Below are 14,039 nucleotides of genomic sequence, written 5' to 3'. Positions count from 1 at the left end.
TGAAGCTTGTCCAGCAACCTGTAAAGCTCTAGCCTGGCGTGAGCGGTTGTGAAGCAGGCTATAAAGATGTTTATATTGTTACACGTTGTGGGGTACTCTTTGGTGTATTTCCAGCATAGAACGGCCGTCTCGTCGTCAATAAATTCACAACTGGATATGTCATAAACCGGTGTGAATATATACTTAAAAAGCTCATCCGGATCTGTGACGATGGATGTGTTTGACAAATTGGTACGCTGTGCGAACTTTCCCCACAAGGAATTGAGACAGAGCTTAGCTAACTGCCGGCGGGCGGGGTTAACCTTAATGAACGCAGGTCTCAGTTTAATACCCTCGCGAGCTTTGTAATCAGCGATATACTTTTTTTTTGAGGGCTCATCGACACACCATTCTGGATACCCAGAGGCCTCCTGCTTGTCTCTGAGAAACAAGTTGATGTACTCAGAAAAGAGCTGGGTTGTTGTGTTTGGAAAGTGCCAGACTTCCAGGATTTTACCTAGGCGATACCCTTTCTCTAGGGCCGTCTGCACCTCGATGGTACACCAAGTCCCTTCCAGCAGCCTCTGCTCATCACTATGCCGGCATTCGCTAAGCTGTTTACTTTCAGCGCAGGTTCGGCATAGGGGGAACATTAGCTTACCGTCGACTCTATAAGGGAGCACCGGAAAGTAAAGTTTCCGCGGAGGGTGAATCTGACACTTAAGGATTCCAAAGTACTCTTTGAGAGGTTTAAAGTTCCTGTATATGATTGTAGGATGGCCCACAGGGTACAACTTAACCTTGTTCACAAACGGATACAGACTTGTGAAGTCGTAGTAATGTATTTTCTCACCAGGGCCAGCTACACGGTACAATTGAATGGTGTTTGTACGACCACCGAATAAGGTGTCACGGGGTTCCAGCGGTGAAGGTAACTGCTGGCACTTAATAAAAGTGCTCAGTTCACCATCTTTCGATAGCTCAGTTACCCAATCATGTTCCCAGAGAGTTCTCAGAACAAACCCACAACTCTCAATATACTGCGCCTTCGCCATAGTCCGGCGGTGCAGATGTTCAAACGTGGTTCTCTGCAGTCTATTAAACTCATGGGGCTTGTAACACTGAGGGCATCCATGGTAAAAACACCCGTTGAACTCAAAGGCAGTTGGCACACCGTTAATTAATGCATACCCGTCTAGATAGTAGCGTCCCAGACGGTATTCGCCGCCCTGCAAAGCGTGCTGAATGAAGATGCTCTCATTCGCAGAGACGTACATGAGCCACTGAATAGAGGGGGTGGAGTAACGTTTCTGCCTGCCGTTATAGAGGTCAGGTGGTACTAAGGCGATAGTTCCATACAATAAAAACGTGTTTATAAATAGACATGCACATTGAAGCCAGAGTAATGTTTTGAAATGGGTCCAGGTATACTGTTATTTTTATTTTTTTACTCTTGCGTGATTTGGTTTTAATAAACCGGACCCGCTTCTTCATCGCCACCACAACATCTCTGAAAAGGTTGCATGCTTTTCGCAATATCATAACATCCGCCTGACAGTATGCTTTGAATTCAGTTTGAAAATGAAACCATTTTTCACGGTTTTCATCGTACCACTGTAGAAAACTCTCTTTTTCAGAGGGCATCATGTACTCGCAACCATAACTGTCGGGCGAAGGCATAGGCCCGCTGTAATTCTGATTAGCCCAGGTGTTAAAAAAGTGAGGGAAATAACCTTTACAGCCTTCAAACCCAAAGGCTTTTGGCAGTTTGCTCAACTTCATGGGCAGAAAATTCAAGGTGTCTATGAACCTAATGTCAAAAGGCACAACCTTAAGCAGCATTAGTTTGGAACCTTGGGTTATGAGACTAACGGGCAGCTTTTCATGTATCAGGTCACGGATAATGAAGAATGAGTCATATGCTTTGGAGTTGTGAGACAGAAATGTATAATCCTGGTATCGCGGTTCCATGAACGTGTTGAGGAAATCATTCATGCATGACCGTCCTTCAAACTCCCAGCTCCCATCACCTGTTAGATGGTGGGCGTAAATATAGTTTGGCTAGTGCACCCCCGTCTCTTGCGTACACTCTATATCAAATACAATATAGTCTTCTGTTTTTTTCTGGTGGTGACTTCTGAACATGTAACACTCATGTGTTGTTCCGGCTATAAAAGCCTCTGTACACCTAGGGCATTGCATACCTTTACATTTGTGGTCGACAGGTTTATAGCGACCGCAAGTCCCACAGTCGGCTTTAAGAACACATTGGGCTAGGCCGATGTGCGTGTTTAAGCAGTCTTGCGACCGACAAAACAGCTTGCACGTTGTGCAGTTCACTTTCAGAGCATTGTCATTGACACATCCGTCCCTCTGACACATTTTACAGTGTAATTCACACTGGTGTTTGGTCCGATTGTTGTATATGTGATCGCAATGCTCACACACATACTTGGCACCTAGAAAACCCTTCAGGTTCAAGACACCGTAAAAGTGGTTTTCATGATGTAGCACATACACGGTCTTGTTTTTCACACCTTCATTGGTAGTGAAGTACTTCCAAGAACCGGCATGGTATAGAACTTTAACCGTCACGGCAAAGTGATTCTCAAAAAGTCCCAGGTCCCCAAAACCTACCATTTTGTCAGCCGGTATCTGAAGCGTCTCATGTGCTGCTACAGCCATCGACATAATGACGGCGTCTGGGGTAGAGCGGTCCATCAATAAGCCTGCAATGCTTGCGGCCAGACACATGTTGGTAGCTCCGGTATTAAAATCGAGCAACCACCGAGATTTCTTGCCAATGATTTTACTGTACATAACGCTCTTTAAGGCTCTGGAAGCACCACCCTCGCGACCCCTAACAACGAGGGCCATGATTCTAAAGGACCCGTACACCAGTAATTCAGCCTTGCTCTGTAAAAGTTTAGATAGGTTTTCTAAAAACGTTACAGCGTCAAACACATCCCGAGATGACCGTCTGGTGAACAGGGGACTATTGAGACCCTGTCCCTGAAAACGCATCTGAAAGAAATCATTAGGACCCACATCGTGTAACAATCGTTCGATTAGCGTTTGCACAGCCTGATGTATAGCTATAATGCCATGATTTGAGGAGTGTAGGCGATCTAGGTTAACGAACCTAAACTCCTCATAGTGTTCTGTAGCGTTAAACCGCTCTACAACTCGACTATACCGTCTCACACTTTCCATAAATACTGGTTCTGAAGCCTCAGTTTGAGAATTACTGGCTGCTGGAGAGCTCACAGGGGTATGGTTAGATGTAGGTGTGTTTTTAGACCTTCTGGTAACGCAGAGTCTGGCTTTTTTTAACTTTTTTATTACAAATATGCGGTTTCTAGAGCTACCAAGCCACTTTGGCTTCTTATGGGCCCATCTGGTTTTTGGTAACTGACCCCGCTGATCTGAACAATATTTGGGTTGTTTACAAATGGTAACACTGACACTACACCTACTTCGGATGGGGTTCCTTCAGACTGTTTAAGGCTGAGACTGCTTGGACCATCACCCCCAGAGGGCCTGTAAAGACCATCAGCACCTCCTAACTCTATATTTTGAGGTCTTATGGGCGTTGGTTTTGGGGGTTGACATGACCTCTGACTTTTGAGCGCTCGTAAAACTCTTAGAGCTCTACTAAGCAGTTGCTGTGGCTTCTTTTCATATTTAGACCTACGGCCCATTGTACTGGTAAATGTAGCTCTAACATTCCCCGTGTATGTACGCTCGCCTAGTCATGAGGGTATGTTACCCATGGCTACAACTGTTGAAGCGCCAGTTTGGGCCATTGTGTTTCTACACTGAGCCATCAGCTGTTTTAAAGCCTTTATGCTAGCTCTGGATGTCCCTGTATTACAGTCGTTCTTACACAATTTTAAAGTTTTTAGACGGAGTTGGCATTTTAATTGTCTGAACGACTGGTGTATTTCTTTAATGTAGCTGTCTAGAACTCTAGTACGGTTTGAAAGGTTGGTTTCAAGGCCAGTACTTGTGACATTAGAGGTATGATTGCCAACTCCCTGAGCCGCCCCAGTTATAGGACAGTGGCTGGCGTTATCACCCCCACTCACTGTTGATGGATCAGAGCGGGACGTAAAAACAGGGTTCCAGTGTGAACATTCAGGAGTTTGAGAACCCTGATCATCGCTCGAGGGTGTTCCAAAACTCTGATTTTGTGTTCCGCTACACCCTATACTGCTGGCGGGGTATATTGATGAGGATGGTGAAGACCACTGCGCACAGGCACTTTGTGTAGGACTGGTGGGGTCGTATGCCCCCGGGGGTGTATCGGGGGACATCAGACATGGGGAGGTTAAATGTTTATCGTAATAACGGATGGCCGCTGATGTAGAGGCAGGGCTGAGGCTGGGTGCTGCTGATTGAGACCCTACTGATTGTAACCCTGAGGGGATCATCTTAGAAGTATCACAAGTGGATGTCGGTGCTTCAGAACTCTGGGTAGTACCAGCTAGAGACTTAAGAAGTCCTATACAGTGGGAATAAGGATCCTCTGCAGGGTGATCATTTTCCAATGATGAGTCATGTAACAGGGTTGGGTTTGTTGTACAACCTGGAGGGGCTAGGGCGAGGCCAGACACCCCGGTATTAGAACTCTGGGACCTAGGTGGAACCGGCTGTACCTTAACAAATTTTTTAAAAGACAGGTCTAAAGGCCCAGATTGTAGCTCAGGGGTCTGGAACTTCTTCCTACGACTCTTTAAGGACAGCCAATTTATTTTAGGACTGCTGCACTGTTTTGGGGACCCTCCAGAGGCCTCACACGGTACAAACAGTTGGGCGTTTGGTGATGTAAGAACGATAATGTCCGTTTGTCCATGCCCCATCCCCGGGATAGTTGTTGCAGAAGTGTTCGCTGTACTAGGTATTCCCTTTATGACAGTTGGTGTGGTGTCGTTAAGAGTTGTACCTGGACCATGATCGGTGGCTGTAGAGAGGTTGCAGGGTGGGTCTTGGTGTTCGGGGTGGTTCACGAGTACCGATGACGCTGTGGGGTTTTGAGCAGTCCCAGTGCAGACCTTTAAAGACGACATCCGTGGCTTAGGCTGAGGGCCGGCGTCTCCGGAGCTCTGTTGTGATGATTCTAGGATGTAAAGATAGCAAAATACATATTAGGGCTAGTTATAGCTGCTATACCTATGGGTGTGAAAGACGTTTAGACACACTAGGGACTGTATACACCAGACTCTACATTTTCTAAAACTCACCTTGGGTTTTTCGGCTTGAGGGTCCCTTCTTAATAGGCGGGCCGTCCTTAGACGCAGGGGACTTCCTTTTGCGGGACTGGTTTTTAAGCTTTGCATCCAAATTCCGGATCGCTTCTTCCATAGGGACCCCTCGGGATAAAAAACATAAAAAAATAATGTTACACTTACAATATAATACATAGACTATACGAACTCACTGAGATGACCAAATATAGGTCTGATTGTTGGACCTGTTAGGTTTTCAGAGGGGTTACAAAAAGAACCCTAATATATACCTGCAGAAACGTTATCCTGTGACAAGGTGCTTGACCCATCTTGAACATGAAGGATTTGTTGGAGAGAGGTAATTGCACACCTGAGTTCTGCATCATAACCTATGCAAACACATGGGTGCCCATTAGAAGTCAAATTCAAAAATAACAATCCTGACAACTCGGTTTAGAATGACCTATGGCCTGTAACTCACCTTGCTGCACGGTTTCCATTTCCACAAGGGACTCTCCAGTCTCTTGGAGGCCCTGTGTACAAGAGAGACAGATTTGCCTTTAAACATGCCACAATTCATCTTCTAGGTCAGAACCCTTCATAAAAGCACACCAAGTGTTGGACAAAAAATAAAAAATAAAAAATAAATTAAAAAAAATTTGAGAAAAAATAAATTAAATTGTAATTAAAAAATATATATACATATATATATATATATCAAGATTCAAATTGTTGAATCCCTATGTTCTGGAAGTATAAATACATATTGACAACTGTAAAACTTTTCTCAAAAACTATACACGGTTTAATAAACAAATTCCACATGGTGGCGCTCTTGCATAATACGAGCTCTAGCCCTGGGGGTCTCTGAGCCTCGTGCTCAGGGCCCTCATGGCCACCCAAACTTTATTTGTATTTTTTTTTTAAAAAATGCTGCCCTTAGGGGCATTGGGGGCCCCAATCCCAAGGCCCCCAGAGGCTCTGTGTTCTGCAGCTTTTTAAAAAAAATGTTTTATTTATATTTGTATGGGCCCTAGGGCCCAAGCGCGCGTGGTCAGGTCCCCACAGACCATGACCACGCACCATTACTCCTTTTAATTTTATTTATTTAAAAAAAAATACAAACGCCACACTCTGGCGGCTAACGACCGACTCACCGAGGCCTCGGGAACTCCCCGAGGCCTCGGTGAGCCGGTCGGAAGAAGGTTTAATTACAGAGAATGCCGCTGAAACACACGCAGCATTCTCTGTAATTAAACCTCACGGGCGGCTCTCAGAAGCCGCTGGGGTATTCCCCAGCGGCTTCTGAGAGCCGCCTTACTGAAACCCTGAGAAGCTGTCTCCGGGGCTGCAGAAGCCCGGAGACTGCGTTATCAAGGTAGCAGATATCTCTGCTCAGAGGCAACGCGGCCTCTGAGCAGAGATCTGCTACCTTGATAACGCAGTCTCCGGGCGTCTGCAGCCCCGGAGACCCGTGTTATAGTTATTGCCAAAGCGGCTCTCAGAACCCCTGTGGGCTCTGAGAGCCGCTTTGGCCATAACTACAACGCGGGTCTCCGAGGCTGCAGGCGCCCGGAGACCTGCTTTGTAATTATGGCCAAAGCGGTTCTCAGAACCCACGAGGGCTCTGAGAGCAGCGCCGTAAAAAGTTAGTAACAAGCCTCCCCCAAGCCCTCCTGCACGTTGGGAGGCATGTTACTAACTTTTTACGGCGCTGCTTTCAGACCCGCGTGGGCTCTGGGAGCAGCGCCGAAAAAGTTAATAACAAGCCTTCCAGCGTGTAGGAGGGCTTTGGGGAGGCTTGTTACTAACTTTTTCGGCATTGCTCTCAGACACTCGTGGGCTCTGAGAGCAACGCCGAAAAAGTTAGTAACAAGCCGCCCAGCGTGCAGGAAAGCTTTGGGGAGGCTTGTTATTTACTATTTCGGCGCTGTTCTCAGAGCCCACAAGGGTCTGAGAGCAGCGCTGAAATAGTTAATAACAGGCCTCCCCAGAGTTCAGGTCGGCTCTGGGGGGACCTGTTATTAACTATTTCAGCGCTGCTCTCAGACCCCGGGAACTCTGAGAGCAGCCGGAAAAAGTTAATAACAGGCCTCCCCAGAGTGCAGGCCGACTCTGGGGTGTCCCATTATTAACATTTCCGAGCTGTTCTCAGAGCCACCGGGGGCCCTGAGAGCTGCTGGAAAAGTTAATAATAGGACACCCCAGAGTGCAGGACAACTCTGGAGAGCTTTGGGGTGCAAGGTTATTCATTTTAGATCTCTGCGCTCCCAGCAACTCGGAGCTCAGAGATCTAAAATGAATAACCTTGCACCCCAAAGCTCTCCGCCCAAACACACTACTGCTGCAATTAATTGTGGGGGCATATAATGCTGGGCCATACAATAAAATGCACATAAAAAAATACCTACAGAGCCCCACAACAATCCTGTACAAATTAAATATAGCCACACCAAAAAAAAATACCATCAGCTACACAACCCCCCTGAACCATTATGTACACATTAAGCCCGCCATACAGCCATCAAAATAAGTGCAACCCCGCAAAAACACAGGCCTAGACATAGCACAAGACCCCACAAGTACCAATTAAGCATGGCCCGCATCCCCCAAAATAAGTGCAGACCCCCAAAAATACACGCCCATACACAGCCCCTGAAACATCAAGTACAAATTAAACCTTGGCACCACCCCACAAAACAAGTGCAGACCATCAAAACTATATACAAATGCATAACACCAGAACCCTTAAGTACAAATTAAGCATGGCCAGCAGCCCACAAAATAAGTGCAGACCCTCAAAAATACATGCCCATACACAGCCCCAGAACCAGCAAGTACAAATTAAGCCCCGCACCCATCCCGCAAAATGAATGCAGACCACCAGAAACTCATGTAAATGCTCAACATAAGAACCATCATGTACAAATTAAGCAGTACCAATACACCCCACAAAATAAGTGCGCTCACGCAAAAATACATGCCCATACACAGCCCCAGAACCAGCAAGTACACATTAAAAGAACACCATCCCACAAAATGAGTGTAGATTTTCAAAAATACATGCCCCTACATAGTCCCAGAACCATCAGGTACAAGTTAAGCCCTACAAACATCCCACAAAGTAATTAAAGTATCTCAAAAATACACTAATAGCTTTTAATTTTTTTTTTTTTTTAAGCAGGCATTTTACAACTCTATGTATAGTTAAACAGGTTGGGGCTAATGTCATTGTTAAACTATAGTAAAACACATACACACCACACTGTTACAGACCTTAAGTAGAAGATGTTTAGCAACACCAGTCTGAGCTCTGCCCTTCATGTTTCCAGCCATGATGTCCTGATGATCCCCTGCTTGCCACAAATGTCAGTATGCAGTTCAGAAAAAAGAGGTCTGTGAAGGTGGGGGGTTCTTATACAAGGCTCACAATGGTAATTATGCCTGGGCTCTGTGATTGGTGGGACCTGGAAATAGACATCTGTTATAGGTTGGCTATACTTGGCCTTTGTTGTGTTTCAAACTTTTAATTACTGGGCCAGTTTCTAATTTAGCCTCCACTGTGTCCCCTGGAAAGACTGTAGGCACACATCTGTTTTAGATTTGCTATGCCCCTCAACCTCTGTTGTGTTTCAAACTTTTAATTACTGGGCCAATTTCTAATTTAGCCACCACTGTGTCCCTGGGAAAGGCTGTAGGCACACATCTGTTTTAGATCTGCTATGCCACAACATCCTCTGCTGTGTTTCAAACTTTAAATTACTGGGCCAGTTTCTAATTTAGCCCCCACTGTGACCCTGGGAAAGGCTGTAGGCACACATCTGTTTTAGATTTGCTATGCCACAACATCCTCTGTTGTGTTTCAAACTTTTAATTACAGGGCCAGTTTCTAATTTAGCCTCCACTGTGCCCCAGGGAAAGACTGTAGGCACACAGCTGTTTTAGATTTACCTCTCTAAATTGATAGGCTGGCTCTAACATAAGCAGCATTTGACCATTCCCACTTTTTTGGATTAGCCAACAGTGTGGAGGTTTGGCCAGACCGCCCACTTTGCCGCCCTGTGCAGAGGCCCCCTAACAGCCACTTGGGCATGAATGTCTGACATGTCCAGACCTGTCCCACTCAGGCTCTGAAACCACTTGCACAACACTAAGTCATACTTTTTACACAGCCCATAGGCCATTACCCAGGGGCTAGGACCCAGACATAGGGCTAACACGTGACACCATGAGGTCACGAACCACGTGACACCCCCATGCACCCATGTCACTTCCGGGGAGGGCTTTCAGGGACACCGGAAGTACCAGCCACCGGAAATGACGTCACTTCCGGGGGGCGGGATAACTGTCACTTTTAATATGGTGATTAAAGGTATCCCTTCCTACTACTCACAGTCTTTTGGTGTGAGGCACAGTCAAAGTTTGCTGCCTCTCTGCTGAGTTTGGAAGGCCTCGTAGGATGATTCTGTTTTGCTTTGTTTTGCATAGTGTTGGGAAGAAATGCCTTCATGTATTAAGCTTCCATTCACAGGGAATGTGATTTTGGGAACGTACCTAGCTACTATTAGTTCAGTTTATAAAATCACCATCCGCAGGGGGTAGCACAACAGTCTATGCAATTAATATCCATTAAAAAGGTTGCAATTTACACGCATCTGTGATTGGCTGCTAACGTGGATGGTAGCATTCAAGGGACAGCAGACCACCATCACAATGGGGGTCATTCTGACTCCCGCCGGGCGCGGTCACCGCGCGCCCGGCGGGAGCCGCCAAAATATGGGTATTTTGAGGTTTCCCCTGGGCTGGCGGGCGGCCTCCAAAAGGCCGCCCGCCAGCCCAGGGGAAACCGTCCTTCCCACGATGAAGCCGGCTCGTAATCGAGCCGGCGGAGTGGGAAGGTGCGACGGGTGCTGTTGCACCCGTCGCGTATTTCACTGTCTGCCAAGCAGACAGTGAAATACTCGTAGGGGCCCTCTTACGGGGGCCCCTGCAGTGCCCATGCCAGTGGCATGGGCACTGCAGGGGCCCCCAGGGGCCCCGCGACCCCCCCTACCGCCATCCGGTTCCCGGCGGGCGGACCGCCGGGAACTGGATGGCGGTAGGGGGGGTCGGAATCCCCTCGGCGGCGCAGCTAGCTGCGCCGCCTTGGAGGATTCAAAAGGGCGGCGGTACACTGGCGGGAGACCGCCAGTGTTGCCGGTCTGACCGCGGCTTTACCGCCGCGGTCAGAATGCCCTGCGGGGCACTGCCGGCCTGTCGGCGGTGCTCCCGCCGACCCTGGCCCGCCGGGGTCAGAATGACCCCCAATGTCTGCTTTTACAAATCTGATATTTTTTATCTAAAGCATTCTAAGTTCCTTAAGTATGCAATTTGGGACATTTTCATTAGAAGCAGATGCATTGCACCACTGCCTACTCCTCCTGAGACTGTGAACCCAATTCCCAATGGGAATTCCCCTTTCAAAAACAGTCACAACCTCCCTTGAGGAGTTGGGAAGGAGTTGGTAAGTGGTCAATAGTTTGCAACAGGAATCGCAGAGTTTGCGATAGCAACATCCTTTTATACTCCTGCCCTAACTGTTGTAAGTGCTTTGGTAGGCTAGTGAAAGTGTCTTTCTATCGCCAGTTGATCCCAATTACACTGTTGTCAATTTCCAACCTTCACAAATGCCAAAAACTTTCACCCAGCGAGGTAACAAAGTCCTCCGGAGTGTGTGTTTGTGTTGGGGGAGGAGGGTTCGAGCTCCAGGGGGCCCTTAAGCACAGTACCCTGGCCTAAGAACACCACAGTGAGTCCAGAAGGGCGGCCCTCCATGTACTTTGCAGGGGGTGGGGGACTCAAATTTCGTTATGTCACTGCTTTTACCCACAACGTGTTAAATCTGAAATATTTACATAACTCACGAACATACCCATCCATGCTGCTAACAAACCCCTCAGAAGCCCCTTTGCTGCTAACATACATCTCAGCAGCACTTTTGCTGCTCACATACCTCAGAGCAGCCCCTTTATAGGGCGTCATTAACCTCGGACTCATCCTTACCCTTCTAATCAGCAAAATGTGCTCCGTAGTAGTGATCAACCCCCCGAAAACCTTCCTCCCCTCCAAGACCCCTGCCTGTGATGGAAACTAAAGCCCCATTAAAAAAGTCAAGCATGGGCCACAAGAAGTGCTACAATGCCAAACCAGTTTCAGATTGTGCGGTAGACGAAAGGCAGGATTATAACAAAGTGCCTTCCTGACACAGTGGCTTCTGCTGTCCACAAAACTTCCAATTTACTGTAAAAGCAATGCTAAAAGTGTTGCAGCTTCCAATCTGCACGTTTTTCTCATATGCACAGGCATAATGTTAATACATAAACGGGAAATAGTATGCTCTCTTAAAAGAAGTGATAATACTGTGTTATTTAATGTGCAGCATCCCTGCTGAAATGTGTTAGTACCGTCCAATTTAAACCACAGCACTTCTAAGAAGTTGCTGCGCATTAAAACTATAGCAGAAACACTAAGAGCTGCTGGTTCTGTCCCATTAAAAGCATGGCGGCTGTGCTGAGAAATGCTCATACCACTCCATTAAAAGTACAGCAACCGTGCCTGGCTGAAATGTATACTTACTGTGAAATTAAAACTATAGCACTGCTTAGAATTGCTGTTGCAGCCCATTAAAATGGTGCAGCTCTTTTTGGGGTCGAGTGCGCAAGCCTCTGGCCTGTTTTAATTTCTCTGCGGGCTTTACCCACACCCACTACTGCTATTCATTCTTTGTTGTACTTTTCTTAAATGCTTTCTTTTTATTGGTGCATTTTGTGAAATGCCCCTCCTTTGTGTGCGGAGTTCCATCCCAGGCGATTTCACTAGGTGAACATTTTTGTTGGCCGTCACACAACGTCACGCTTTCTCCTGTTACAGTGTGTGATGGCTTCTCCTCCGGTTTCCGTTAGCCTTTCATCTCAGCTGCGATTCTTTCTAGACATTCACCCAGGGAGCCAATAACTCTGGCACTCAAGGTGGCAGTGGCACTTTGAATTGACTCCCTTATGTCAACTGTTTCACTTTTAATTTTCAATTTATGTGGAAAGAAAAGTCCAGTTGGGAATTTACAATGGTAATAGCTCTAACTCGAGCAAAACGCGAGACCCATTTCATTGCAAATGCTTGTTTTTGATAGCAGAAATTGTAATTGCTCACCTTTTGTCACAGGGGATGTAAGTAGTGATCTTGACTAGTTTAGCGTCCGCACTCCACCATGACTTCGACTTCCCTGCCATCTAATGTAGTACTCTAGCAATTCAGGTGAAGGTATTAACTGGACCTTCTAACGCTATTTAATGGGACTCTGTGCAGTTATACTTCAAAGGTGTGCGTCCATCCTGACTGCAGCAGTGCATTTATTCTCTATACATTTGTTAAGGGTAACTTTTTCAATGTACTCTCCTTACCTAAGCACAGTGCTTAGGTCTTTAATTTTATAAACGAGCACCACCTTCATCTAGTCCTGGCTAAGATGATACTGCTCTTTGCCTCCTAATGAACTATAACATTCACCATGTAAATCACAAACACTGCATGAGTGAGGGAGACTCTCCATTATTTATCTACAAAATATGTAATTTACTAATATTATTTTAAATGATTTTGCTTATGCTTAATGCCTGTTTTGTTCTTTGTCTTCTAGTTTAAACACCTCAACTCAATTACAATTGGCTAAATTAATCAACCACCAAGGAATGACCCTCAGTTTGGTAATATTATTTGTGAAACTTATATTACCACTCATATTAAAAAAGTCGAAATAAATGCTACTTAGAGACTTTGATATCTGGGTCAACTACCAAAAGCTTCCAACTACTGAAATCCTGCAAGATGCCTGCACCACTCTGGGTCTGACATAACAGGTTTCCATTCCCTCTCATGCCATAAACCTTACCACTGACTTGCTGTTCTCCTCTAATCACATTTCAGAGTGTATATCCTCTCCCATCCCCTGGTAGGGCCACTGCCATAATAAATATCAATCTGGACTTCTCTACTACCCCCCATATATCTGTTTCCACATTGATAATGAAATGCTATCTCACTAAAGTGAATTCTGACAATTTAACAAATGAATGTAATAACATAAAATCCAAACGAAGGCCTAGTATAAAAATGAGTGAGGCCTCTTTTAATACCTGGGTCACTAACCCTCTTGGTAAAATTTCCCTTTTCAACAATCTAGGCCCGGATTTGAGCCACATTAGCATAATTTTATTACGCTGATGTGGCCCAACGAGGCCAAAAGCTCTGCCCCAGATCTACAAAGTAGCGCAATGTACTGTTCAAAATATTGGCGCTAACCCTGAACAGTACATTAATAGTGTCAAAAATAATTACGCTATTGCCTTCTGTGCCATTGTGCACTGTATTTTAAATACGGCGCACACATGGTGGCAATAGAGAGGTATTTAAGGATTGCAAGGAACGTGGCACTGCACTAGGTGCAGCACCGCTTTTCTTAAATCTGCTCCTTAGTCTCTTTCGGTATTTGCCTAACAGCTCCACAGTAATATGAATATGTTATCCTACAAAAAAGAAATTGCAAAGCATTAGAATGCAATTAGAATCACACTTATTCCTTGGAAGCAAAAGCAAGCTATTCCTCAGCCCTCAAAAATACAAGGCAGAGATAAAGAAAGTCTGTTCCTCATATTAAAGTCAATGAAAAACTAACTCTTAGACCAAAACCAGATATGTTTTTACTACTGTAAGCAAACTGTCAAGCCCAAAAGTGTGCAGCCTGTCTATAGCAGAGCTCCAAAATCTGTGTGCCAGTTTAGTAATTTTTTTTGACTG

The sequence above is a fragment of the Pleurodeles waltl genome, chromosome 5 (genome assembly GCF_031143425.1).
Source record: "Pleurodeles waltl isolate 20211129_DDA chromosome 5, aPleWal1.hap1.20221129, whole genome shotgun sequence".
Taxonomy (NCBI): domain Eukaryota; kingdom Metazoa; phylum Chordata; class Amphibia; order Caudata; family Salamandridae; genus Pleurodeles; species Pleurodeles waltl.
This window is presented reverse-complemented; position numbering follows the sequence as displayed.